This window comes from Phyllobates terribilis, unplaced genomic scaffold (assembly GCF_046119375.1).
Source record: "Phyllobates terribilis strain yellow unplaced genomic scaffold, ASM4611937v1 Scaffold_1__5_contigs__length_1240528914, whole genome shotgun sequence".
NCBI classification, from domain to species: Eukaryota; Metazoa; Chordata; class Amphibia; order Anura; family Dendrobatidae; genus Phyllobates; species Phyllobates terribilis.
Genome location: NW_027362761.1, coordinates 632,995,572 through 633,021,217, shown reverse-complemented (window position 1 = coordinate 633,021,217; position 25,646 = coordinate 632,995,572). Strand labels below are relative to the sequence as shown.

At 47.2% G+C, this 25,646-nt stretch overlaps 1 pseudogene; it reads right to left on the bottom strand.

Annotated features, from left to right (window-relative positions):
• LOC141154860 (mitochondrial fission regulator 2-like) overlaps positions 1–25,646 on the bottom strand; it is a 78,770-nt pseudogene that overhangs the window by 5,154 nt on the left and 47,970 nt on the right.

Here is a 25,646-nt window from a genome sequence, read left to right as displayed (position 1 = left end):
CTGAAGTGTCTCCATTTTTCGGGATCTGGGGCCAGGTTAGGACTTATTTTTTGCGCCCTGAGCTGACGTTTTTAGTTATATAATTTTGAGGTAGATACAATGTTTTGATCGCCTGTTATTTTATTTTATTGCAAAGCTGCAGAGGCAAAAAAAACGCACATAATTCTGGAGTTTAGATTTTTTTTCTCATTTCGGCGTTTACCGATCTGATTAATTTACTTTATATTTTGATAGATAGGACATTTCTGAACGCAGCAATACCAAATATGTGTATATTTTTTAATGATTTTATTTTCAATAGGGCAAAAGGGCGTGATTTAAACCTTTATTTTTTTTTTTACTTTTTTTATTTTACTTTTTACTGACTGCAATAGCCCCCTTAGGAGACTTGAAGCTGCAATAATCTTTTCACCTAAGCTACACATAGCAGGGCTTCAGCACTGCTATGTATAGCAGAAATCACAATTTCCTATGAATGCCGGCCACAGGGGATCTACAATGACAGCCACGGGGGTCTTCTGCAGACCCCCTGCTGTCATGACAACACGTTGGCACCCCGCAATCACATGACAGGGGCGCCTATGGGTGTGTCTTGTGACGAGCCTCTGGCAGGTGTGTGTTAAATGCCACTGCCAGTGATCGACTGTGATATTTAACTGGTTATCTCGGATCCGCCCACGGCTGTTAGGGGCACATGACAGCTCATGAGATTGTGGCGCCCTGCTATGCATTGGTGACAAAGATCCTAGAAGGGTGCATGGACGGATTCCTCCACAAGAGGCCCTCATAGCATTCACACACCTCCACCTTCCACCTCAGACTACCAGAGGGAGCTCGTTAGGGATATAAATAGGGAAGGTGGAGCTAGGCAGTTAGTCTAAGGCTGGAGTCCACAGAGAGTGAAGCCTGTGAGAAAGTCAGTCCAGCACAGACTCAGTGAGCTCAGGTTAGTGAGCCTACGACGTGCCGACGCCATAAGAGCGGTGAAGAGTAGCGAGGCCTACTGCCAGTGTGAAGCCTAGTGAGGGCCCCAAGCGCGGCCGAAAGCAAGTGGAGTAAGTGAGCAACATAGGGGGCAGAGGAGCTTAGCCAGCTCACCCCAAAACCATTTACTGGACACCGGGTCCGTGTCTGCAAGGATCTCTAGGACCAGCAGAAACAACCAGAACCCCTGGCCAACTATATGTCCCAGGAACACCAGAAGCTGACCGTTATCCCAGGGTCAGGAATCACAGAGGCCCAAGAGACCAGGGAGTGTGATCTCTTTCAGAAGGACCTACCACCAGGTGAGGAGGTGCGAGACAGAGACCAAGTTAGTCCTAGCTTCAGGCAGGTCATAAACTTATCAGGAAAAGGCAAGAAACAGGAGGCCCCACACCCGCTCACTGGGGAGAGTCCTGAAATGCACCCTTCACCCTATAGAGCCCTGGATCGTGCCTGAAACACCACCAGTAAAGGTACTGAAGTGAACTGTTGTAAGTGTGCCTATTCTTCTCCTGACCCGGCTGGGTCCCCTCTGTCCTGCATCCCCTCTCCTACGCTGCCCTGAGGCCCTGCTCCACCTGTGGGGAGCCGCACCAACTAAGCTGCCTGATCACCGGCCTCAGAGGACTGTAGCAGCGCTGGTGATTCCCACCAGACACCATGGGTGGTGTCACGAACTTTCCCTTATCCCATATACCTTTTCCCCCATTCCTTTGCTTTTAAGAGTGACCCCAGGGTACGGGCTCGGGAGCCGGCCACCGCGACATCCCCCAAATCTAACAGCAAGGCCCGGGCGCCGAGTCGTCCCCCAACACCCTGGGCGCGTCATCTCTTCCTGGCATCACGAACAGGATCCCGTGCCCACTGCAACAACGGAGTGTTGTGCACGTTGCCACCGGGTACTGTGCGCCTTTAATAAAAACTGTGTATTTAACTGTGGTGAAAGATTGCCGCCATTGTTGTGCCGCCGAGCGGGATGAAGGGCGTAACCGCGGGAAACTGAGAGGCGTACCTGCTGAAGCGCGCGAAGCCCTGGACACGCCCCACGCCTCGAAGTCATACCAGGAAGCGCCAGGTCCTGGAAGGAGCCTCAGTGAGCGCTCTGACGTAGGACGCAAGCGACGCAAGAGATGAATAGCCCAGAGGATGGGGATGACTCGGCGCCCGGGCCTAGTTGTTCTGGTTTATGGGGGGATGTCGCGGTAGTCGGCTCCCGGGGCCGTACCCTGGGCCTCTCTTTTAAAAGGGGTTTATAATTATATAAAAGTTCGTGACGCCACCTGTGGTATCTGGTGAGAAGCACCAGCGCTGCGGCAGCCCACTGAGGCCGGTGATAAGGCAGCTTGATGGAACAGCTCCCCACAGGTGGAGCTAGGCCTCAGGGCAGCGTATGAAGGGGGAATGCAGGACAGGGAGGCCCAGCCGGGCCTATGGAAAGACAGGCAAACATACAGTTCTCTTCAGTACCTTTTACTGATGGGAAATCAGGCACGTCTCGGAGCACTGTAGGGTGAAGGGTGCATTTCAGGATCCTCCCAAGAGAGCGGATATAGGGCCTCCTGTTTCTTGCCTTTGCGTAGTAGTTTCTGACCTGCCTGGAGCTAGGCCTAACTTTGTCTCTGTCCTGCACCGGCTGACTTTGTGGTAGGGCCTTCTCTTGAAGTACACGCTCCCAGCTTGCGGGGTCTATGCGTTTCCTGGCTCTGTTACGTATCAGCTCTTTGGTGTTCCTGGGACCTGTAGTTCTCCAGGGATTCCGGTTGTGCTTTACTGGGTCATAGAGATCCCTGTAAGCTCGGACCCGGTGTCCGGTATATGCTTCGGGGTCAGCTGGTTAAGCTCCTCTGCCCTCTATGTTACTCACTCTCCACTCGCCTTCGACCTCGCTCGAGGCCCTCACTAGGCTACACACACTAACGGCAGCTTGCCGCGCTTCACCGCTCTTATGGCGTCGGCACGCCTTGGGCTCACTAACCTGAGCTAGGCGAGTCTGGACTGCGCTGCACTGCAGGCTAACACCTGCAAGAGCTGGAACTGGCTCTGTCCCCTGAGGTAACTCTTCTCAGACAGCACTGAACTTCAGCTTCTCACAGGCTCGACTCCAGACCAGACTGCACTGCCTAGCTCCACCTTCCCTATTTATATCCCTGACGGGCTCCCTCTGGTGGTCTGAGGTGGAAGGTGGAGGTGTGTGTATGCTGTGCGGGCCCCTTGTGGAGGAATCCTTTCATGCACCCTTCTAGGATCTGTGGCACTCATGCATAGCAGGGCGCCACACAAGGTCCTGAAGAAGACCATCACCTGCGGAGCTGCGGCCTACCGGAAGAAAAGAAAAGAAGGTAGGCCACGGTTCGCTAGGGGGGCGCCAGAATGTCCGAAGAACAGCACAACGCCGGAGTACCGGTTAATTGGCCCTGATGTCCAACCCGTGCTCGGCGCCGAGCAGGCCGAAGCAGCCGCTCCACCAGCAGGGCCTGTAACCCCTGTCATACCGTACATCCCTGGAGCAAAGTGGCTCCCCCAGTACAGCGGCAAACCAGATACCCTGTCTGGATTCAAAAGGAAAATATGCGGTATACTGGACATGTACTCTATGACAGGCAAGCAAAGAGCTGATGTAGTATTGGGACAATTGACCGATGCTGCGGAGCGAGAAGTAGAAAGCTGGTCGGCCGCAGACCAGGAGTCAGTGTCCGCAATCTCTAAAAAGTTACAGACTGTCTTTGAGAATTGTACTGAGACAGACCTCCGGATGAGGTTCTACAACTGCTCTCAGCAACCGGAGGACAGTGTTCGGGACTATGCCTGGCATTTACAAGGGGCTCTGAAACAGGTTAGTCCAACCAGCTTCAATGATGAAAATAAAATGCTGAAGGAACAGTTTATCCAGGGACTGAGGTCCCAAGAGGAGAGCAGGACTGTGCGTTGGTGGTCCCTGGATCATCCAGATGGCACCTTTGACACCCTTAAGGAAATGGCTATAAAAGGACTGCAGCCCCTGGAAACAACTGCTATCCAATGTTACCAGGGTGGGGCCACCCCAGTGCCTGCAGCATCCACCTTTTCCCCGGTGGCTGCTGAAGCCAAGGTTCCAGCAACGTCCCCTAGTGAGCTGGACAGCCTGCGCTCTGAAGTGTGCCAGCTGAGCAAAACCCTGACCACTGTACTGAGTGTCCTGCAGCTGAGGACGGAGCCCGAGGCAGAAGGAAGGATCCTGCTAGCCGACAGCCCTGAGGATGTCCCCTGGATGAGAAGGATGAGGAGGACAATGCCACCCCCTGGGAGGACCAGCGACCAACGCCGCCCGCCGAGGGACCCTGTCTGCCACCGCTGTCACAAGACAGGTCACGCCATTCAGAGCTTTCCTTTAAACGAGAAAACCCTGGGGCCGAGGTTCCGACACCCAGGAGTAGACCCCGCAGGCCCATCAAACTGGTACCACAGGTTCGTGGGAGGAAGACCTTTCCTGTCCATCGTGCTGGACGGCATCGCGACACCCGCTCTGCTGGACACAGGATCTCAGGTAACCATCACGCCTGATGTCCTCTACAAAAGGTTCTGGTCTATAGACGAACTTCACCCACCAGATCCAAATCTTTCCGTCTATGCCTCAAACAGCCTCCCCCTTAACCTAGTCGGGGTTAAGGATGTGGCAGTAAAGGTGGGAAGAGTGGAACTGAAGGACCAGGGACTAATTGTAGTAGAGACTAATCCTGATGATACAAACTTGTATATGGTACTTGGCACTAATATTGTTAGTAACTGTTTGGGGGAAGTGTTGTTCTTGCTCCAACAGATAGCTGACACTGCCAGACCAGGGCACAGAAGGGCACTGCAGAAAGAAATCTGAGCCTTTATGTACCAGCAACAGGTAAAGCTAACAGGCGGTGAAATTGGTAACGTACGGGTGACAGACCCGGTACTCATTGTGATCCCCCCGATGAGTGAAATGCTGATTTGGTGTAGAGCAGCAAAAGGTCTCAAAGTACAGAGCTACCAGGCGGTAGTAGAGCCCCTTAGCTCGGAACATAGACCTACACTCTTGACTGCCAGAGGGGTAGTGAATGTACGCAATGGGAGGGTGCCCGTATGCCTCCTAAACTATGGGGAGGACGAGATTAGATTACCACACTACGCCACTGTTGCCAAACTGTACACAGTAAATAACAACTCCTTACACACGGCGGAGTCCTTAACCTCACCAGACGAAGTGGAGGATAATGACCCTGGAACCCAGGTGGAGGATTGGTGTCAACAGCTCCATGTTGGGACAGACACCACTTCTGCCCATCAGAAGCAGGGTGTACACCGGGTGGTTCAGGAATACGAGCAGGTATTCAGTAAGCACCCACTTGACTTTGGGAGGATTAAGGGGGTTCAACACCATATCCCCACAGGTGACCATCCACCCATCAAAGAATGTTACAGGCCTATACCACCAGCACACTACCAGAAGGAGATGTTGCACAACATGAAGAAGGCAGGGGTAGTAAGGGATAGATGTAGTCCCTGGGCAGCTCCCCTATTTCTAGTCAGGAAAATGGACGGAAGCATGAGAATGTGTCTAGATTACAGACAAGTAAATCGCATTACACATAAAGATGCATACCCTTTACCTCATATAGAGGAATCCCTGGCTGCCTTAAAGTCTGCAAATTACTTCTCCACCCTTGACCTCACTAGTGGGTACTGGCAAGTAGCTGTTGCTGAGGAGGATCAGGAGAAGATGGCCTTCACAACCCCGATGGGACTCTGCAAGTTCAATAGTATGCCGTTTGGACTCTGCAATGCCCCCGGAACGTTCCAGAGATTGATGGAGTGCTGCTTGGGACACCGCAACTTCGAGACTGTACTACTATACCTGGACGACGTGATAGTGTACTCCAAAACGTATGAGGACCACTTGAAGCACCTGGCGGAGGTATTTGAGTCGCTGTCCCGGTATGGGATGAAGCTGAAGCCCTCAAAGTGCTACCTGCTCAAGAGGAAGGTACAGTACCTGGGGCACATCGTTAGTCCAGAGGGAGTAGCACCAGACCCGGAGAAGGTCACTGCCATCCAGAAATGGCCGGAGCTGAAGAGCCTCAAGGAGGTACGTCAGTTCCTGGGACTAATCGGGTATTACCGGAGGTTTGTGAAGGACTATACCAAGAAAGCGGCACCTTTGCAAGATCTCCTGGTAGGACAGTCCGAGAGAGGCAGAAACCCCCCGTTCCAGTGGGGAAAGGAGCAAGCTGAATCCTTTGAGGTGATGAAGGAGATCCTGACCGGTGAAGAGATCCTAGCTTACCCTGACTAAAGCCAACCATTCCTGCTATACACTGATGCCAGCAATGAAGGATTAGGAGCTGTACTGAGTGAGAAGCAGAATGGCTGAGAGAAGGTGATCGCCTATGCAAGCAGGAAGCTCCGCCCGACCGTGAGGAACCCAGAGAACTATAGCAGCTTCAAGTTGGAATTCCTGGCCCTGGTCTGGGCCATCACCGAGCGGTTCAAGCACTACCTAGCCTCCAATAAGTTCACTGCCTTCACTGATAATAACCCCTTGACTCATCTAGAAACAGCCAAGCTAGGAGCCATGGAACAACGATGGATGGCTAGGCTGTCAAACTACCAATTCACTATTAAGTACCGGGCAGGCTGCAAGAACGCCAACGCCGATGCCCTGTCCAGGATGCCTCACCAGTCGGATACTGAAGAAGAAGTGGATGACCTGGAGGAGATTGAACTACCTGCCTTTCATCAGAATGGAGTGGTCCACGAGCAACAAGCTTCCAGGAGGCAACGTGGTAAGACATTAAACCCCCTGCATCACCACAGCTGGAAGGAGACCCAGGATAGCGACCCGGTTGTCAGCCGTATCAAAGAACTGATAACCAAGGAAGGTTCCTCCCTGGAGAAGGAAGCGTCTCTCCAAGCCAAGCAGCTGTGGAATGAGAAGAGTCGGCTGTTCATCTATAGGGTGAAGCTGTGCCGGAGGTACGTCAACCCCAAAACCCATGAGATGGTATGGCAGATAGTGATGCCCAAGACAGACATCCAGATGGTGTTGGAAGCCTACCACGATCAGGCGGGGCACTTTGGCTGGAAGAAGCTAGAAACCCTTCTGAAGTGTCGGTTTTATTGAGTAGGAATGCGCAGTTCCATTGAGAGGTGGTGCCGGAATTGTGGACCCTGTAGCCTCAGAAGAAAAGACTACAGCAGCCAGAAGGCACCCCTGCAACCCATGAAGATGACTCGTCCCTTAGAGATCGTAGCCCTGGATCATGTCAAGCTGTCACCCAGCAGGTCAGGATATTCCTATGCCCTGACCATGGTGGATCACTACTCCTGGTTCCTGGTGGTCGCCCCCGTCAAGGATCTGACGGCCGAAACCACGGCGAAGACGTTTCAGGCGTACTTCTGCAGGCCCCACGGACACCCGAAGCAGGTGCTGACAGATCAAGGCTCAGCCTTTGAGGCCGAATTGTTTAAAGAGTTCTGCCATCTGTACGGGTGTAAAAAGATCAGGACAACACCGTACCACCCCCAAACCAACGGTCTCTGTGAAAAGATCAATAACATCGTCATTGACCTGCTGAAGACCTTACCACTAGAGGAGAGAAATCAGTGGCCAGACCTACTACCTGACCTGGTAGATCTGTACAACCACATACCTGTGAGTTCCACCAATTGTACTCCAGCATATCTCATGCGAGCAAGACCCGGGAAGTTGCCCATGGACCTGGAGCTTGGTGTAGTAGAACCGGAAGCAGATAGGTCCACTGAGGACTGGGACACGACCAGACAGGAGCAGTACAGAAGAGTACAGGCCTGTGTCGAAGACAGTCTCACTCGGGTAAGAGACAAGCAGGAAGCCCACTACAATAAAAGTGCGCCCGCAGAACCCTTCACACCAGGAGAAGTGGTGTTAAAGAGGAAAAGGAGAAACCACAAACTTGATGACCAGTGGGAGAGAGAACCCTACACTGTGTTAAATTCAAGATTTGATAACAAGAAGACCTGCCTAATTAGTAGAGTCGGAGGAATGACGACTGCAACGGTATCTAGAGATCATCTGAAGTTGTGTCCAGACCTGCTAAAGCCGCAAGAAGAAGTGCCTCTCACCGTACCGGAGGAGCCTAAAGAAGCAGTACTCCATACTGACAGGAGATTTACCGGCAGATTGGCCTCAACTAGGAGGAGCAGTAATAATCCCTGTGATCCACTTCTTTCAACAGCCAGAAGACCCTCCACAGCAAGTAGAGCCCGTAAGTGCTTCAGAAGAGCCTGCTCAAGAAGAATCCCCGAAAGAAGGATCCCCGATTGGAGCAGAGCAAGAAGGCCCAGCCAATGGTATACTTGCCAGTCCTGTAGACAGGTTAAGGCAACCCTGCAGTTCCCCAACACTTAGAGCTGACAGAATGGGAGGTAGTGCAAATACTAGTGCCTCACGCATCCCAGTACCACGTAGGTTGACACGTAGCACACGAGGTCAGACCCCTGTCAGATACAGAGAGTAAAGAAGGAAACTCTGAATGTTAGAACTCTCCTGTTAGGTTTTTTCTATCTTGCTGGTCACATGACCTTTTTTGCCTATTTAGTCCTGCTCCGCCCTCCTAGCCTTGCTGGACTTCATTGTAATTTCTACTCTTGAACTAGCTTGGTGCTCTTTTGCCTTTCTCAGTCAGTTTTGCTGGGTCTTCGGACCTCTATGTTCTATGTTGTTTATGTGTCTTATTTCTGCTACAATTTCTGCTAGGAGGTGTCCATCTTTCTCCCAGTCCATAGTTCTTATAGGGATCCCGCCCTCACATCTATAGGTCTTCGTTCAGACTAGCCGAGGACTTTAGCGGGTCTGATCGCAGGATCAGGTTCCCCGTTACATCGAAGGGATCCAGCTTAGTTATATTGTAGGGACAGATCTCCTGTCTTTCCTTAGTGCTTGTAGCAGATCATAACAGTAAGTCCAGCCCAAAAAATTTCTCTAAGGAAAGACCTCCAGTTTCCATCATGGTCTCGGTTCAGGATTTGGCTCAACGCTTGCAGGGACTCTCCTGGAGGTGGCCAAGCTCCAACAACACGTGAGTAGCTGTTCTGGAGCACATTTTGTAGAGCCAAAGGTACGTTTGCCTGATTTATTTTTTGGTGAACAACAAGATTTTTTTTCCTTTAAAAATGCTTGTTTATTGTATTTTCGTTTAAGACCCAGATCCTCTGGTGATGAATCACAGCGCATAGGGTTCATAATGTCACTTTTGCGCAAGGAACCTCAGGGATGGGCCTTTTCTCTCCAACCTAGTGATCCGTGCTTTAGATCAGTGGATAGTTTTTTTTCTGCTTTGGGGTTGTTTTATGATGATCCTGATCGTGTCTCATCTGCTGAGTCTGAATTAAGACGTTTGAGGCAGGGATCAGGTAATGTGGAAAATTATTGTACTCACTTCCGTCGGTGGTCTGCACAGGTGGAGTGGAACGATTCAGCTTTGAAAAGTTTGTTTCTTGCGGGGCTAGGGGAAAGGGTTAAGGATCTGCTGATTGCTTATCCTTCACCTGGAAACTTGCAGGAGGCAATGCAATTAGCTATACGGGGGGACAGGAGACTGCGTGCAAGGGTTAATGAGAGTAAAACCTCTGCCATGTCAGCTCCGAGTCTTGAGAGGGTCTGTACTGACATTGGAGAGCCGATGGAGATTGGGGCGATGTCACTCCGCTCTCAGGAAAAAGACCGCAGATTTTCTGAAGGTTTGTGCTTTTATTGAGGTGGGTCTGACCATTTCATTAGGAACTGTGTGCTTTGTGTGAACAAAGAAAAAAAAAGGTCAGTTACGCCCGTATAGCCTGTTTAAATACTAAGGGTGTACTTCTTTCTCCTACTACCACTGCTCAGGAAGAATTAATTGAATTTCGGGTATTTGTGGATTGTGGTTGTACTCTGAATGTGATTGATGGGGGATTCTTGGAAAAACTTAAATTAAAACCCAAACCTTTGTCATCCCCTATTGCCGTGGTTTCTGTCGATGGCTCTCCTTTAAAGAGTGTTACTCACAAGGTCTGTGAATTTCCCCTCACTATTAATGGTATTCACCAAGAGAATTTGGATTTGGTAGTATTAAATAATTTGCCTTCTCCTGTAGTGTTGGGGTTACCCTGGTTAAAATTGCACAATCCTGTACTGGATTGGTCTACCAATGAAATTAAGTCTTGGAGCCCTAAGTGTTATGACAAGTGTTGTAACGGGCGCATTGCTGCTGTGGATAAAGGGGAATTACCTGTACCTATTCAGGATTTTTGGAAAGTTTTTTCTGAGAAAGAATCGCAAATTTTGCCTCCCCATAGAGACTATGATTGTACCATTGAATTTGTCCCTGGAGCGACTCTTCCTAAAAGTCGTTTATTTAATCTTACTATTCCTGAGAGAAAAGCTTTGGAGGAATACATACAGACAAGCTTGGCCGCCGGTCACATTAGGCCTTCCAAGTCTCCTGTGGCTGTTGGATTTTTTTTGTTAAAAAAAAGGACGGCGGTTTACGTCCTTGTCTGGACTTTCGTGAGATTAATAAAATTACTGTACGCATTCCTTACCCACTGCCATTGATTCATGATTTGTTTAACCAGTTAGTGGGGGCCAAGTGGTTCTCTAAAATTGATCTCCGGAGGGCATACAATTTGTTGCGCATGAAGGAGGGTGATGAATGGAAGACTGCTTTTAACACTCATGTGGGTCATTTTGAGAATCTGGTTATGCCTTTTGGTCTTACCAATGCTCCAGCATTTTTTCAGAATCTTATTAATGACATCCTTAGACCTTTGATCGGCAAAAATGTGGTTGTGTATTTGGATGACATTTTGATTTATTCGCCGGATCTGGAGTCTCATTGGCGGAGCGTACGTGAGGTTTTACAGTTATTAATGGACAATTCGCTTTTTGCTAAGCTAGAGAAATGTGAGTTCGCTGTACAGAGAATTAGTTTTTAGGGTTACATTATCTCCAGTGAAGGTTTTGAGATGGACCCGGTTAAAGTTCAAGCTGTGCAGGAATGGCCTAGGCCTATTGGTTTGAAATCAATACAGAGGTTTTTGGGTTTCGCCAATTATTACAGAAAATTCATAAAAAAAAATTCTATTATTGTCAAACCACTGACCGATCTTACCAGGAAAGGTGCTAATGCAGTTCAGTGGACTTCTGAGGCCATTGAAGCTTTTGTGTTTCTAAAGGAGAGGTTCACCTCTGCTCCCATCCTTATGCAGCCTGTGACTAAGCCGTTTTTGGTTGAGGTTGATGCTTCTTCTGTGGGGGTCGGTGCGGTGTTGTCTCAGGAAAACTAGGATGGAGTACATCCCTGTGCCTTTTTTTTCAAAAAAATTTTCTGAGACTGAACTTAATTACGATATTGGTAATCGGGAATTGCTGGCTATTAAACTCGCATTTGAACACTGGCGTCATCTCTTGGAAGGTGTTGAATTTCCCATTCAGGTTTTCACTGATCATAAAAATCTGATCTATCTTGATGCTGCCAAGCGCTTGAATGCCCGTCAGGCTAGGTGGGCACTTTTTTTCTCGCGGTTTAATTTTTCCGTTACTTACATCCCGGGTACCAAGAATGTTAAAGCTGATGCGTTGTCTCGCAGCTTTTCTCCCATGGTCGGTGCTGAGGAGGAGGAGGAGAGCATTTTACAAGAAGGTGTTGTTTTTGATGCTTTGGACTCCATTTTGGAGGATGAGATTCTTAAAGCTCAGGAGAATGCCCCATCTAACACTCCCCATGGGAGGTTGTTTGTGCCTAGGACCTTTAGGAGAGATTTGTTTGTTGAGTGTCATGAGTCTTGGTTGGCAGGTCATCCAGGAATTTCTGAGACCAACAGACTTGTGGGTCGCAGTTTTTGGTGGCCTGGATGGCAGAAGGAAGTCATTAAGTGGGTGCGTCAATGTACTGTGTGTGCTAGATCTAAGTCTTCGCATGCTCCTGCTGCGGGGTTGCTTTGCTCTCTAGAGGTTCCTAGTGCACCTTGGATACATCTGGCTATGGACTTTTTTACTGACCTTCCCCCCTCTGAGGGTTTCACGGTCATCTGGGTGGTCGTGGACCATTTTAGCAAGATGTGTCACTTGGTTCCCTTCATCAAACTGCCTTGCGCTAAGACACTCGCTAAGGCTTTTGACAAGGAAATTGTCAGACTACATGGCGTTCCTACTGACATTGTTTCTGATAGGGGACCTCAGTTTGTGGCTCGTTTTTGGCGTGCCTTTTGTGACAGGTTGGGAGTTCATTTGTCGTTTTCATCCGGATATCATCCTGAGTCTAATGGCCAGACAGAAAGAAAGAACCAGGATGTTGAGCAGTTCTTGCGTTGCTTTGTGGCAGAGAATCAAGAGGGGTGGTCTGAGTTTTTGCCACTTGCTGAGTTTGCTCTTAACAACCATACATCCTCTTCTGCTGGGTGTTCGCCTTTTTTTTGTTGTTCTGAGAGACATCCGTCTTTTGGGTCATTCTCCAAATTGGTATCGACTGTGCCTGAGGAGGAGAGTTTTTCCGGTGATTTGGAGAGAGTTTGGACGGATGTGCGTGCTGATCTTCAGGAGGCTAACATAAAATCTAAGAGTTACTTTGATAGGAAACGGCAAGAGGTTTCGTTTGCTATTGGTGACATGGCTTGGGTCCCAAGTTTGTAGGGCCCTTTAAGGTGCTTCAGATAGTTAACCAATCTGCTGTTAAGTTGGAGGTTCCTACCTCCTGGAAGATTAATCCGGTGTTTCATGTTTCTCTGTTGAAAAGAGCTGATGTGTCGGATGGTGACGCTTCTGCCACTGTTCCTCCGGTGGTGGAGGACGGGGAATATGAAATTTCCCGCATCCTAAATTCTAGACGGTATAGGGGGAGTTTGCAGTATCTCGTCGCTTGGAAGGGTTTCGGACCCGAGGATAACTCATGGGTGAGGGCGGATGATGTTTCTGCTTCCAGACTTGTCAGAGCGTTTCACAGGAGGTTTCCTGATAAGCCTGGGCCTAGGGGATCCGGAGGATCCTCTTAGAAGAGGGGGTACTGTTAGAACTCTCCTGTTAGGTTTTTTCTATCTTGCTGGTCACATGACCTTTTTTGCCTATTTAGTCCTGCTCCGCCCTCCTAGCCTTGCTGGACTTCATTGTAATTTCTACTCTTGAACTAGCTTGGTGCTCTTTTGCCTTTCTCAGTTGGTTTTGCTGGGTCTTCGGACCTCTATGTTCTATGTTGTTTGTGTGTCTTATTTCTGCTACAATTTCTGCTAGGAGGTGTCCATCTTTCTCCCAGTCCCTAGTTCTTATAGGGATCTCTCCCTCACATCTATAGGACTTCGTTCAGACTAGCCGAGGACTTTAGCGGGTCTAATCGCAGGATCAGGTTCCCCGTTACATCGTAGGGATCCAGCTTAGTTCTATTGTAGGGACAGATCTCCTGTCTTTCCTTAGTGCTTGTAGCAGATCATAAAACTGACAGTGTAGATAGTTGCCCTTGGGGTATTATATTGTGTATTTTCATGTATATGTATCTATTCACTTGTGTTTTGCCTTTTAATGGACAATCTAAGTGAAATGGACACTTTTCTTGTTTGCCTCTAACTACCCGCCAGGGTACATAAAGAACTTTGTGGCTGAGGACTATGTACAGCCCAAAAACTGTTGCAGTAAATAATTGCACTCCCTGGAGTGCCCCTTTAGGTGACCTCAGAAGAAAAACCTGTCTGGGTGGCACAAGCGGAGGTCGAACTCAGGATCGCCATGCCCTGCAGCCACCCCAGGGCCTACGTGGAGGGTTTGCTTTGGACAGGTCCCTCAAGCTACCAAGTACTCTACCCTGTGAGATGGACATCCTGTCGGGGAACCTCACAGGAAGAGACTTGAATTTTGAGGTTGCTTATTGAATTGTACGTACCTATTTATTATTTATAATGTTTTATATGTAACGTTCAAGCAAAGTGCCTCCCATAAAGGGAAGAGTTATTGTTATTGTTGTTATAAAAAGTACTTCAGTCCGGGAGTACTGAGCTTTGCTAGGGGGGAATGTGGCGCCCTGCTGTGCATTGGTGCCACAGATCCTAGAGGTGTGCATGGACGGATTCCTCCACAAGAGGCCCTCATAGCATTCACACACCTCCACCTTCCACCTCAGACCACCAGAGGGAGCCCTTTAGGGATATAAATAGGGAAGGTGGAGCTAGGCAGTTAGTCTAATTCTGGAGTCCACAGAGAGTGAAGCCTGTGAGAAAGTCAGTCCAGCACAGACTCAGTGAGCTCAGGTTAGTGAGCCTACGGCGTGCCGACGCCATAAGAGCGGTGAAGAGTAGCGAGGCCTACTGCCAGTGTGAAGCCTAGTGAGGGCCCCGAGCGCGGCCGAAGGCAAGTGGAGTATGCGAGCTACATAGGGGGCAGAGGAGCTTAGCCAGCTCACCCCAAAACCATTTACCGGACACCGGGTCCGTGTCTGCAAGGATCTCTAAAACCAGCAGAAACAACCGGAACCCCTGGCGAACTATATGTCCCAGGAACACCAGAAGCTGACCGTTATCCCAGGGTCAGGAATCACAGAGGCCCAAGAGACCAGGGAGTGTGATCTCTATCAGAAGGCCCTACCACCAGGTCAGGAGGTGTGAGACAGAGACCAAGTTAGTCCTAGCTTCAGGCAGGTCATAAACTTATCAGGAAAAGGCAAGAAACAGGAGGCCCCACACCCGCTCACTGGGGAGAGTCCTGAAATGCACCCTTCACCCTAAAGTGCCCTGGATCGTGCCTGAAACACCACCAGTAAAGGTACTGAAGTGAACTGTTGTGAGTGTGCCTATTCTTCTCCTGACCCGGCTGGGTCCCCTCTGTCCTGCATCCCTTCTCCTATGCTGCCCTGAGGCCCCACTCCACCTGTGGGGAGCCGCACCCAACTAAGCTGACTGATCACCGGCCTCAGAGGACTGTAGCAGTGCTGGTGATTCCCACCAGACCCAACGGGTGGCGTCACAAACTTTCCCTTATCCCATACACCTTTTCCCCCATTCCTTTGCTTTTAAGAGTGACCCCAGGGTACGGGCTCGGGAACTGGCCACCGCGACATCCCCCAAATCTAACAGCAAGGCCCGGGCGCCGAATCGTCCCCCAACACCATGGGCGCATCAAGATCAGCAGTCATGTGCGGGGAAAGATGCGGGCTCAGAGCCAGATTTTTTTTTTATATACAGTTTTCTCCTTCATTCTATTTCACGCATGTCTGTAATAAAAAATATATACTGTATTTAAAGAAAATCTATAAAATGATCTTACCTTTCGACCGCCCGAAGCTTGATGGAATTCATGCCTTTTAACACATCCATCATACTGGGGAGCTGATCCACACTGCCTTTCTCTGAAGCCTCGCTTTCCGTCGGGCTGCATTTGTGAAACCCTTTACATTCTCTTATAAGATCAAGTGCAGATTTTAGTTGGGTAGATGGGACTGGGGGTGGTGGAGGAGGAGGAGGAGGAAGGGGCAGCGGAGCTACTGGGGTTGTACATTGTAAGAACTGTGCGGAAAGTGGTGTAGAAGCTGAAGATGGGGGTGGGAGGGCATTACCTGGGCTGCCAAATGAGTACAGTGATTCTGTATCTGAGAAAAAAAGACAAGATCAAATCATACCAAATACATAGCAAAAGCTTGACCTGTTTAACCCATTAAGTGATTAATAAGGATTACAAAAACAATGGCTTACGAGACTGTGCGGCTTGTGACTGTTGTAGGGCAACAATGGCAGCAATCTGTGCTCTCAGCTGCAGCAGCTCATCTTCCAAAGCTGCGATTTTCTGAAAGGCATGATCGTCTGCAGGAAGGAGACTCTTTTCACACACTCTCTTGGCCGACATCATAGTCAGAAATCCTGAGTCTGAATTATTCGGGTCCATGGACTTGTTGGATTGAAGATCGTGTCTGATGAAAAAGGTCACTGTCACTAAAGAACCATTAAAAAGTAGTAGTTACTAAAGGGAATCTGTCACCAGGTTTATGCTACCTCATCTGAGAGCAGCATGATGTGAGGGCCGAGACCCCGAATCCAGTGATGTTACTGGGCTCTTTGCTGTAGTTTTGATAAATAATTGTGTTATCTTCTTCAGCTCTGCTAGTCCTCTCAATGATCAGCTCCTGCTATGCAGTCCTTAATATTCATGAGCTCCGGCTAACCATGTCCCTCTCCGCTGTCAGCGTTGTCTATGCACAGTGTAGACAGAAAGCTGTAAATCAATGGTGCAGGCAGGGCTGTGGAGTCGGTAAGCCAAAATTCCGACTCCTCAATTTCCATGACTCCGACTCCCTCATACACGACTCATGTTTAAGTGATAAATTTACTGTAGCACAGATTCATCTCAGCTAAAAGTCTAGACCCTTAGATCAGGAATAGGACAGACATTTATAGGACATTTCATAACTTTCCCAAATTCTTATGAAACAATATTCCCCACAAACTGCATTGAACTACTGTACCCAATTTATTATATATTTTAGGTTAGGAGTCGCAGTCGGTACATTTTATACAGATTCCGACTCCACGAAAATGGACTCAACAGCTCTGGGTGCAGGTTGGGTTAGACTGAGCTCATACAATATGGGAGAAGACAATCAGAGCTCACCAGAAGTAAGAAGTATCTTGGTATATATATTTGTCTTATTAGTCACACCAAATGAAGCGCACAATAACAGGAAATGGTCGGCACCAGCGTGCACCCGCGCTCTCCTGTAACAGGTCAGCTGCTATTTTTTAGCCAATAAAGATACCAAGACCCTTATGGGGAGTGTCACCTTTCTTCTCCCATATTGTATTACTGGGCCATTTACTATCGTCACTGAGCATCATCTATGTAATTACCTAACAGAGGCCATAACGATAATTGATCAATGTCATATATATTCAAGCCGTTACAGTAGCAGCCTAACCAGTGTCTACACACACATATATGTATATATACAGTACAGACCAAAAGTTTGGACAACCTTCGTATTTAAAGATTTTTCTGTATTTTCATGACTATGAAAATTGTACATACACACTGAAGGCATCAAAACTATGAATTAACACATGTAGAATTATATACTTATCAAAAAAGTGTGAAACAACAGAAAATATGTCTTATATTCTAGGTTCTTCAAAGTAGCCACCTTTTGCTTTGATGACTGCTTTGCATACTCTTGGCATTCTCTTGATGAGCTTCAAGAGGTAGTCACCGGAAATGGTCTTCCAACAATCTTGAAGGAGTTCCCAGAGATGCTTAACACTTGTTGGCCCTTTTGCCTTCACTCTGTGGTCCAGCTCACCCCAAACCATCTCGATTGGGTTCAGGTCTGGTGACTGTGGAGGCCAGGTCATCTGGCATAGCACCCCATCACTCTCCTTCTTGGTCAAATAGCCCTTACACAGCCTGGAGGTGTGTTTGGGGTCATTGCCCTGTTGAAAAATAAATGATGGTCCAACTAAATGCAAAACGGATGGAATAGCATGCCGCTGCAAGATGCTGTGGTAGCCATGCTGGTTCAGTATGCCTTAAATTTTGAACAAAACCCCAACAGTGTCAGCAGCAAAGCACCCCCACACCATCACACCTCCTCCTCCATGCTTCACGGTGGGAACCAGGCATGTAGAGTCCATCCGTTCACCTTTTCTGCGTCACACAAAGACACGGTGGTTGGAACCAAATATCTCAAATTTCGACTCATCAGACCAAAGCACAGATTTCCACTCGTCTAATGTCCATTCCTTGTGTTCTTTAGCCCAAACAAGTCTCTTCTGCTTGTTGCCTGTCCTTAGCAGTGGTTTCCTAGCAGCTATTTTACCATGAAGGCCTGCTGCACAAAGTCTCCTCTTAACAGTTGTTGTAGAAATGTGTCTGCTTCTAGAACTCTGTGTGGCATTGACCTGGTCTCTAATCTGAGCTGCTGTTAACCTGCGATTTCTGAGGCTGGTAACTCGGATAAACTTATCCTCAGAAGCAGAGGTGACTATTGGTCTTCCTTTCCTGGGGCGGTCCTCATGTGAGCCAGTTTTTTTGTAGCGCTTGATGGTTTTTACAACTGCACTTGGGGACACTTTCAAAGTTTGCCCAATTTTTCACACTGACTGACCTTCATTTCTTAAAGTAATGATGGCCACTCGTTTTTCTTTACTTAGCTGCTTTTTTCTTGCCATAATACAAATTCTAACAGTCTAGTCAGTAGGACTATCAGCTGTGTATCTACCTGATTTCTGCACAACACAACTGATGGTCCCAACCCCATTTATAAGGCAAGAAATCCCACTTAATAGACCTGACAGGGCACGCCTGTGAAGTGAAAACCATTTCCGGTGACTACCTCTTGAAGCTCATCAAGAGAATGCCAAGAGTGTGTAAAGCAGTCATCAAAGCAAAAGGTGGCTACTTTGAAGAACCTAGAGTTTAAGACATATTTTCAGTTGTTTCACACTTTTTTTTAAGTATATAATTCCACATGTGTTAATTCATAGTTTTGATGCCTTCAGTGTGAATGTACAATTTTCATAGTCATGAAAATACAGAAAAATCTTTAAATGAGAAGGTGTGTCCAAACTTTTGGTCTGTACTGTACATATATTATATAGACACATACACATACATATGTGTGTGTGTGTATATATATATATATATATATATATATATATATATATATATATATATATATACAGTACAGACCAAAAGTTTGGACACACCTTTTCATTTAAAGATTTTTCTGTATTTTCATGACCATGAAAATTGTACATTCTCACTGAAGGCATCAAAACTATGAATTAACACATGTTGAATTATATACTTAACAAAAAAGTGTGAAACAACTGAAAATATGTCTTAAATTCTAGGTTTTTCAAAGTAGCCACCTTTTGCTTTGATGACAGCTTTGCACACTCTTGGCATTCTCTTGATGAGCTTCAAGAGGTACTCACCAGAAATGGTTTTCACTTCACAGGTGTGCCCTGTCAGGTTTAATAAGTGGGATTTCTTGCCTTATAAATGGGGTTGGGACCATCAGTTGTGTTGTGCAGAAGTCTGGTGGATACACAGCTGATAGTCCTACTGAATAGACTGTTAGAATTTGTATTATGGCAAGAAAAAAGCAGCTAAGTAAAGAAAAACGAGTGGCCATCATTACTTTAAGAAATGAAGGTCAGTCAGTGCGAAACATTGGGAAAACGTTGAAAGTGTCCCCAAGTGCAGTTGCAAAAACCACCAAGCGCTACAAAGAAACTGGCTCACATGAAGACCGCCCCAGGAAAGGAAGACCAAGAGTCACCTCTGCTTCTGAGGATAAGTTTATCCGAGTCACCAGCCTCAGAAATCGCAGTTTAACAGCAGCTCAGACTAGAGACCAGGTCAATGCCACACAGAGTTCTAGCAGCAGACACATCTCTTCAACAACTGTTAAGAGGAGACTTTGTGCAGCAGGCCTTCATGGTAAAATAGCTGCTAGGAAACCACTGCTAAGGACAGGCAACAAGCAGAAGAGACTTGTTTGGGCTAAAGAACACAAGGAATGGACATTAGACCAGTGGAAATCTGTGCTTTGGTCTGATGAGTCCAAATTTGAGATCTTTGGTTCCAACCACTGTGTTTTTGTGTGACGCAGAAAAGGTGAACGGATGGACTCTACATGCCTGGTTCCCACCGTGAAGCATGGAGGAGGAGGTGTGATGGTGTGGGGGTGCTTTGCTGGTGACACTGTTGGGGATTTATTCAAAATTGAAGGCATACTGAACCAGCATGGCTACCACAGCATCTTGCAGCGGCATGCTATTCCATCCGGTTTGCGGTTAGTTGGACCATCATTTTTTCTTTCAACAGGACAAAGGGCTATTTGACCAAGAAGGAGAGTGATTGGGTGCTACGCCAGATGACCAGGCCTCCATAGTCACCAGACCTGAACCCAATCGAGATGGTTTGGGGTGAGCTGGACCGCAGAGTGAAGGCAAAAGGGCCAACAAGTGCTAAGCATCGCTGGGAACTCCTTCAAGATTGTTGGAAGACCATTTCCGGTGACTACCTCTTGAAGCTCATCAAGAGAATGCCAAGAGTGTGCAAAGCAGTCATCAAAGCAAAAGGTGGCTACTTTGAAGAACCTAGAATATTAGACATATTTTCAGTTGTTTCACACTTTTTTGTTAAGTATATAATTCCACTTGTGTTAATTCATAGTTTTGATGCCTTCGGTGTGAATGTACAATTTTCATAGTCATGAAAATACAGAAAAATCTTTAAATGAGAAGGTGTGTCCAAACTTTTGGTCTGTACTATATATATATATATGTGTGTGTGTGTGTGTATATATATATATATATATACATATATATATATGTAGCGCCCCGAGGGTTCGGCCGCTACAGGGGTATTGCACCTCTGCCAGAGGTGTGATATTCCACTCCCGGGTAAGGATGGAGTGTGGACCAGGGCTCAGTTAGCTGCATACAGCACACACACCCCATTTCCGAGGGACAGCTCAACGGTGCTCCCACTAGACAGAAGTGCAGGCACGACCGACTATGTCCCTGTCTGGAGTGGGGAGGGGGGTGGAACACCCAGTGCTGTAGGGGCAGATAGGGGTTGGTTCCTGAGCGTAGGAAGGAGCCCATTGGTTGCTGGTCACCTGGGCTCATGGCTAGAGGGAGGTATAAAAGGTGGGCACCATCTTAGATCTGGGTGCAGTCTGTGAGGAGAGCTGACAGGGAGCAGCAGCTCAGGCTGAGTGCTGCTCCAGAGGCAGGCCTAGAGAAGAGGCCGGAGCCTGAGAGGAGAAGGAGAAGTGAGCCTGGAGAAGAGGCCAAGGGAAGGAGGAGAAGACAGAACAGGAGAGAAGGAGAAGAGAGAGAAACAGAAGGGCTCAGGAACAAGAAGGTGGAAGGGACACTAAGAACCCACGAGAATACAGGGTGAAGGGTCAGGCAGATTAAGGGTACCGGATCCCAAGTTGGTGGAGGAGAAACTACCCTCAGCCAAAGACCGGTCGTCGTGATCATTTATTGGTGCGACACCTCATCAAACCTGCTAGGAAGGCACCATATAGGACAGCGGAGGACGGGGCCCACGTTTAACCGCACAAGTCCGCGGCAGCTGGACAAAAGTGGGTCACTGGTGAGGCAGGCCAGAGAAAGGACAAAAGGGGGTCCTGAGCCATACTTCTGAACTGCCTGGGAGTTGACCGAGCCCCACACCTGGTGGACGCAGCACGGCTCGGGCGGTCACTACTGGTGCCGAAGTGACCCGGAGCACATGAACTGCGAGTAAAGACCCTGGACTGTAACTTGTTGTCTGTGTGTTCCTTCGCGCCTCCAGCACTATCAGCACTGGGACTCTCACTACCATCACTCCCACCATCCACTACACTGCCCTGGGGCCTCACTCTTCCCGTGGGGAGTCACATCATCCCAGCTGCATACATCATCAGCCCCAGCGGTCTGCCCTGCAGCGGCGGTTCCTAATAACCGCAATCCACGGGTGGCGTAGTCAGACATTATCTAAAGCACGTAGCAGACTAACATTGGTCTGACCACCTTGAGCCGCGGGACCGGGCCACCACTACTACTCCCAGCGTCTCCCTACTGCCCGGTTCCGCGTGCCCCACGGCCCAGGGGGCGAGTCATATATATATACACACATACACATATATGTGTGTATATAAATATATACACATATATGTGTATGTATGTATGTATATATATAAACGTATATGTGTGTGTGTGATTGAGCTCATTGTTTAGATAACCAGTAGAACGCTGGAATCAGGGTCTCCGTTGCTTTGAAGAGGATAAATCTAATGACAGATTAATTTTGAAAGTAATAAGATCAGATAATTACCGGAATCTGGTGTACATCAGGTCATTGTCATCTAACAGACATGGGGCATCTACCAAAGAAGCAATGTCAGGTCTCTTGACAGCTTCATACTCTTTAGTTTCTAATACTTCAGGTCCTATGAATTTCTGCAAGAGAGAAATAAAGGATATTATGTCAAAAAGCAAAGTTTTTGTATTAATGTTTTTGTATTAATCCCCATAGAGGAAATCTGTCACCAGGTTTTTGTTATGTAATCTGAGAGCATCATGGTGTAGGGACGTAGACCCTGATTACAGCAATGTGTCACTTACTGGGCTGATTATTGTTGTTTCAATAAAATTAGTGCATTATTAGCAAGATATTATCACTTTAGGACTAACTGTGCCATGTAGTCTTTCTTTTCTATGTAACCTCGCTCCCACCACTGATTAACAGCTTTCTGGTTATGCACGCAGAAAGTTGCCAATCAGTGGTTTGCGCAGGGTTATTGAGAGCTCACCATTCAGAGAACTGTTAGATCAGCAACAGATAAAACAGTGATTGTATGAAAACTGCAGCAAGCAGCTCAGTAAGTGACACATCGCTAGAATAAGTCTTTGCCCCTACATCGTGCTGCATATCAAAAACGTGTCAAGAGGAATAACCCGTATAATGTACTAGCAGCACATTATCAGCCTCCTAATAATAAGGTTCTAAAAGAGGCACTGCCGTCAAAGTTTTTATCCTCTTAATATATTGCAGTCATCATACTATATAGCACTGTGTACTTACAATTGCTCATTTTGGCCTTATACAGCTAATTCTTCTCTTTTCTCGGCTCTATGTAGAAACAGGAAGTCTCTTTTTCCTGGATTTGTCATCCCCCTCTTCAACTTCTGACCCAGCTGCTTCCTCCTCCTCCTGCCAGGGACTTTTGCAGTGACTCATGACTAGAGCAGAGAAGGATTCAGCTAGTCAGTTTTTAATCACAATGTCATAGACCTAATGGAAAAGAGAAGAATTAGCTAGGTAAAGGGGCAAAATGAGCAATTGTAAGTACACATGACAGTTCTATTCTGCAGTCAAAATGGGGGGGGGGGGGGTAATAATGGATCAGCTGTCAGGTTACCTTTAAAGGGGGTTTTCTCATAAAGATATATGGATAAAATTGCAAAGTGCTTTTAAAAACAAGCAACCTTGCAATCAATTTGCTTCTTTTTTTAAAAAAACTTTCTGCTCTCAAGAATGGAAGGATTTTTAATTCTATAGTTTACGCACATTGCCTAGTGTACCAGCCACCTCTGTACATACCCCTCAACCTTCCCAGACCCAGGGGACTGTCTCAAATTTAGGGAGCTGTCCCGCTATTCTGGGAGGTCGGGAATATGTCCCGACTTCAACTGTATTTGTGTCCTAATGTCACAGATACAGGTGGCTTTAAAAATGGCACAGGGAAGCATCAGCTCCTTCCTCCACCCATCAGTCTATAGACACACGTGGTCAAAATTGTTGGTACCCCTCGTTTAATGAAAGAAAAACCCACAATGGTCACAGAAATAACTTGAATCTGATAAAAGTAATAATAAATTAAAAATCTATGAAAATGAACAAATGAAAGTCAGTCATTGCTTTTCAACCCTGCTTCCACAGAATAAAAAAATTAAACTCATGACATAGGCCTGGACAGAAATGATTGTGCTCTTAACTTAATATTTTGCTGAACAACCTTTTGAGGCAATCACTGCAATCAAACCATTCCTGTAACTGTCAATGAGACTTCTGCGCCTCTCGACAGGTATTTTGGCCCACTCCTCATGAGCAAACTCCTCCAGTTGTCTCGTGTTTGAAGGTTGACTTTTCCAGACGGCATGTTTCAGCTCTTTCCAAAGATGCTCAATAGGATTTAGGTCAGAGCTCATAGAAGGCCACTTCAGAATAGTCCAATGTTTTCCTCTTAGCCATTCTTGGGTGTTTTTAGTTGTGTGTTTTGGGTAATTATCCTGTTGCAAGACCCATGACCTGCGACTGAGACCAAGCTTTCTGACAGTGGGCAGCACATTTCTCTCTAGAGTCCCTTGATAGTCTTGAGATTTCATTGTACCCTGCACAGATCCAAGACACTCTGTGCCAGATGCAGCAAAGTAGCCCCAGAACAAAACAGAGCCTTCTTCATGTTTCACAGTAGGGACAGTGTTCTTTTCTTGATATGCTTCATTTTTCTGTCTGTGAATATAGAGCTGATGTGCCTTGCCAAAAACTTTCATTTTTGTCTCATCTGTCCATAGGACATTCTCCCAGAAGCTTTGTGGCTTGTCAACATGTAGTTTGGCAAATTCCAGTCTGGCTTTTTAACGATTTTGTTTCAACAATGGTGTTCTCCTTGGTCGTCTCCCATGAAGTCCACTTTGGATCAAACAACGACGGATGGTGCGATCTGACACTGATGTTCCTTGATCTTGAAGTTTACCTTTAATCTCTTTAGAAGTTATCCTGGGCTCTTTTGTTACCATTCGTATTATCCGTCTCTTTGATTTGTCATCAATTTTCCTCCTGCGGCCACTTCCAGGGAGGTTGGCTACAGTCCCATGGATCTTAAATTTCTGAATAATATGTGCAACTATAGTCACAGGAACATCAAGTTGCTTGGAGATGGTCTTATAACCTTTACCTTTAACATGCTTGTCAATAATTTTCTTTCTAATCTCCTGAGACAACTCTTTCCTATTCTTCCTCTGGTCCATGTTGAGTGTGGTACACACCATGTCACCAAACAGCACAATCTGTAGCCCTATATACAGGCCCACTGACTGATTACAAGATTGTAAACACCCGTGATGCTAATTAGTGGACACAACTTGATTTAACATGTTCCTTTTGTCACATTATTTTCAGGGGTACCATCATTTCTGTTCAGGCCTATTTCATGAGTTTAATTTTTTTTCTAAATTATGTGGAAGCAGGGTTGAAAATGAAGATCTGACTTTCATTTGTTCATTTTCATATATTTTTAATTTATTATTACTTTTGTCAGATTCAAGTTATTTCTGTGACCAATGTGGGTTTTTCTTTCAATAAACGAGGAGTACCAACAATTTTGACCACTTGTGTAATCATAGAAAGCCCTGCCTGGACCTTCTGGTCACAAGACATTCTCGTGTCCCGTGACTAGGCAGCGGAGAAGAGGAGCAGGACACAGGCAAGGTGTGGCTGTTGTAGGAGAAGAGGAGCAGGACACATGCAAAGTGTGGCTGTTGTAGGAGAAAATGAGCAGGACACAGGCAATGTGTAGATGTTGTAGGACAAGAGGAGCAGGACACAGGCAATGTGTGCCTGTTTAGGACAAGAGGAGCAGGACACAGGCAATGTGTGCCTGTTGTAGGACAAGAAGAGCAGGACACAGGCAATGTGTGGCTGTTGTAGGAGAAGAGGAGCAGGAAACAGACAAGTTGTGAGTGTTGTAGAGGAAGAGGAGCAGGACACAGGCAATGTGTGGCTGTTGTAGAAGAAAATGAGCAGGACACAGGCAATGTGTGGCTGTTGTAGGAGAAGAGCAGGACACAGGCAATGTGTGAGTGTTGTAGGAGAAGAGGAGCAGAACACAGGCAACGTGTAAGTGTTGTAGGAGAAGAGGAGCAGGACACAGACAAGGTGTGGCTGTTGTAAAGGAAGAGGAGCAGGACACAGGCAATGTGTGGCTGTTGTAGAAGAAGAGGAGCAGGATACAGTCAATGTGTGGCTGTTGTAGGAGAAGAGGAGCAGGACACAGACAAGGTGTGGCTGTTGTAGGAGAAGAGGAGCAGGACACAGGCAATGTATGGAAGTTGTAGGACAAGAGGAGCAGGACACAGGCAATGTGTGGAAGTTGTAGGACAAGAGGAAC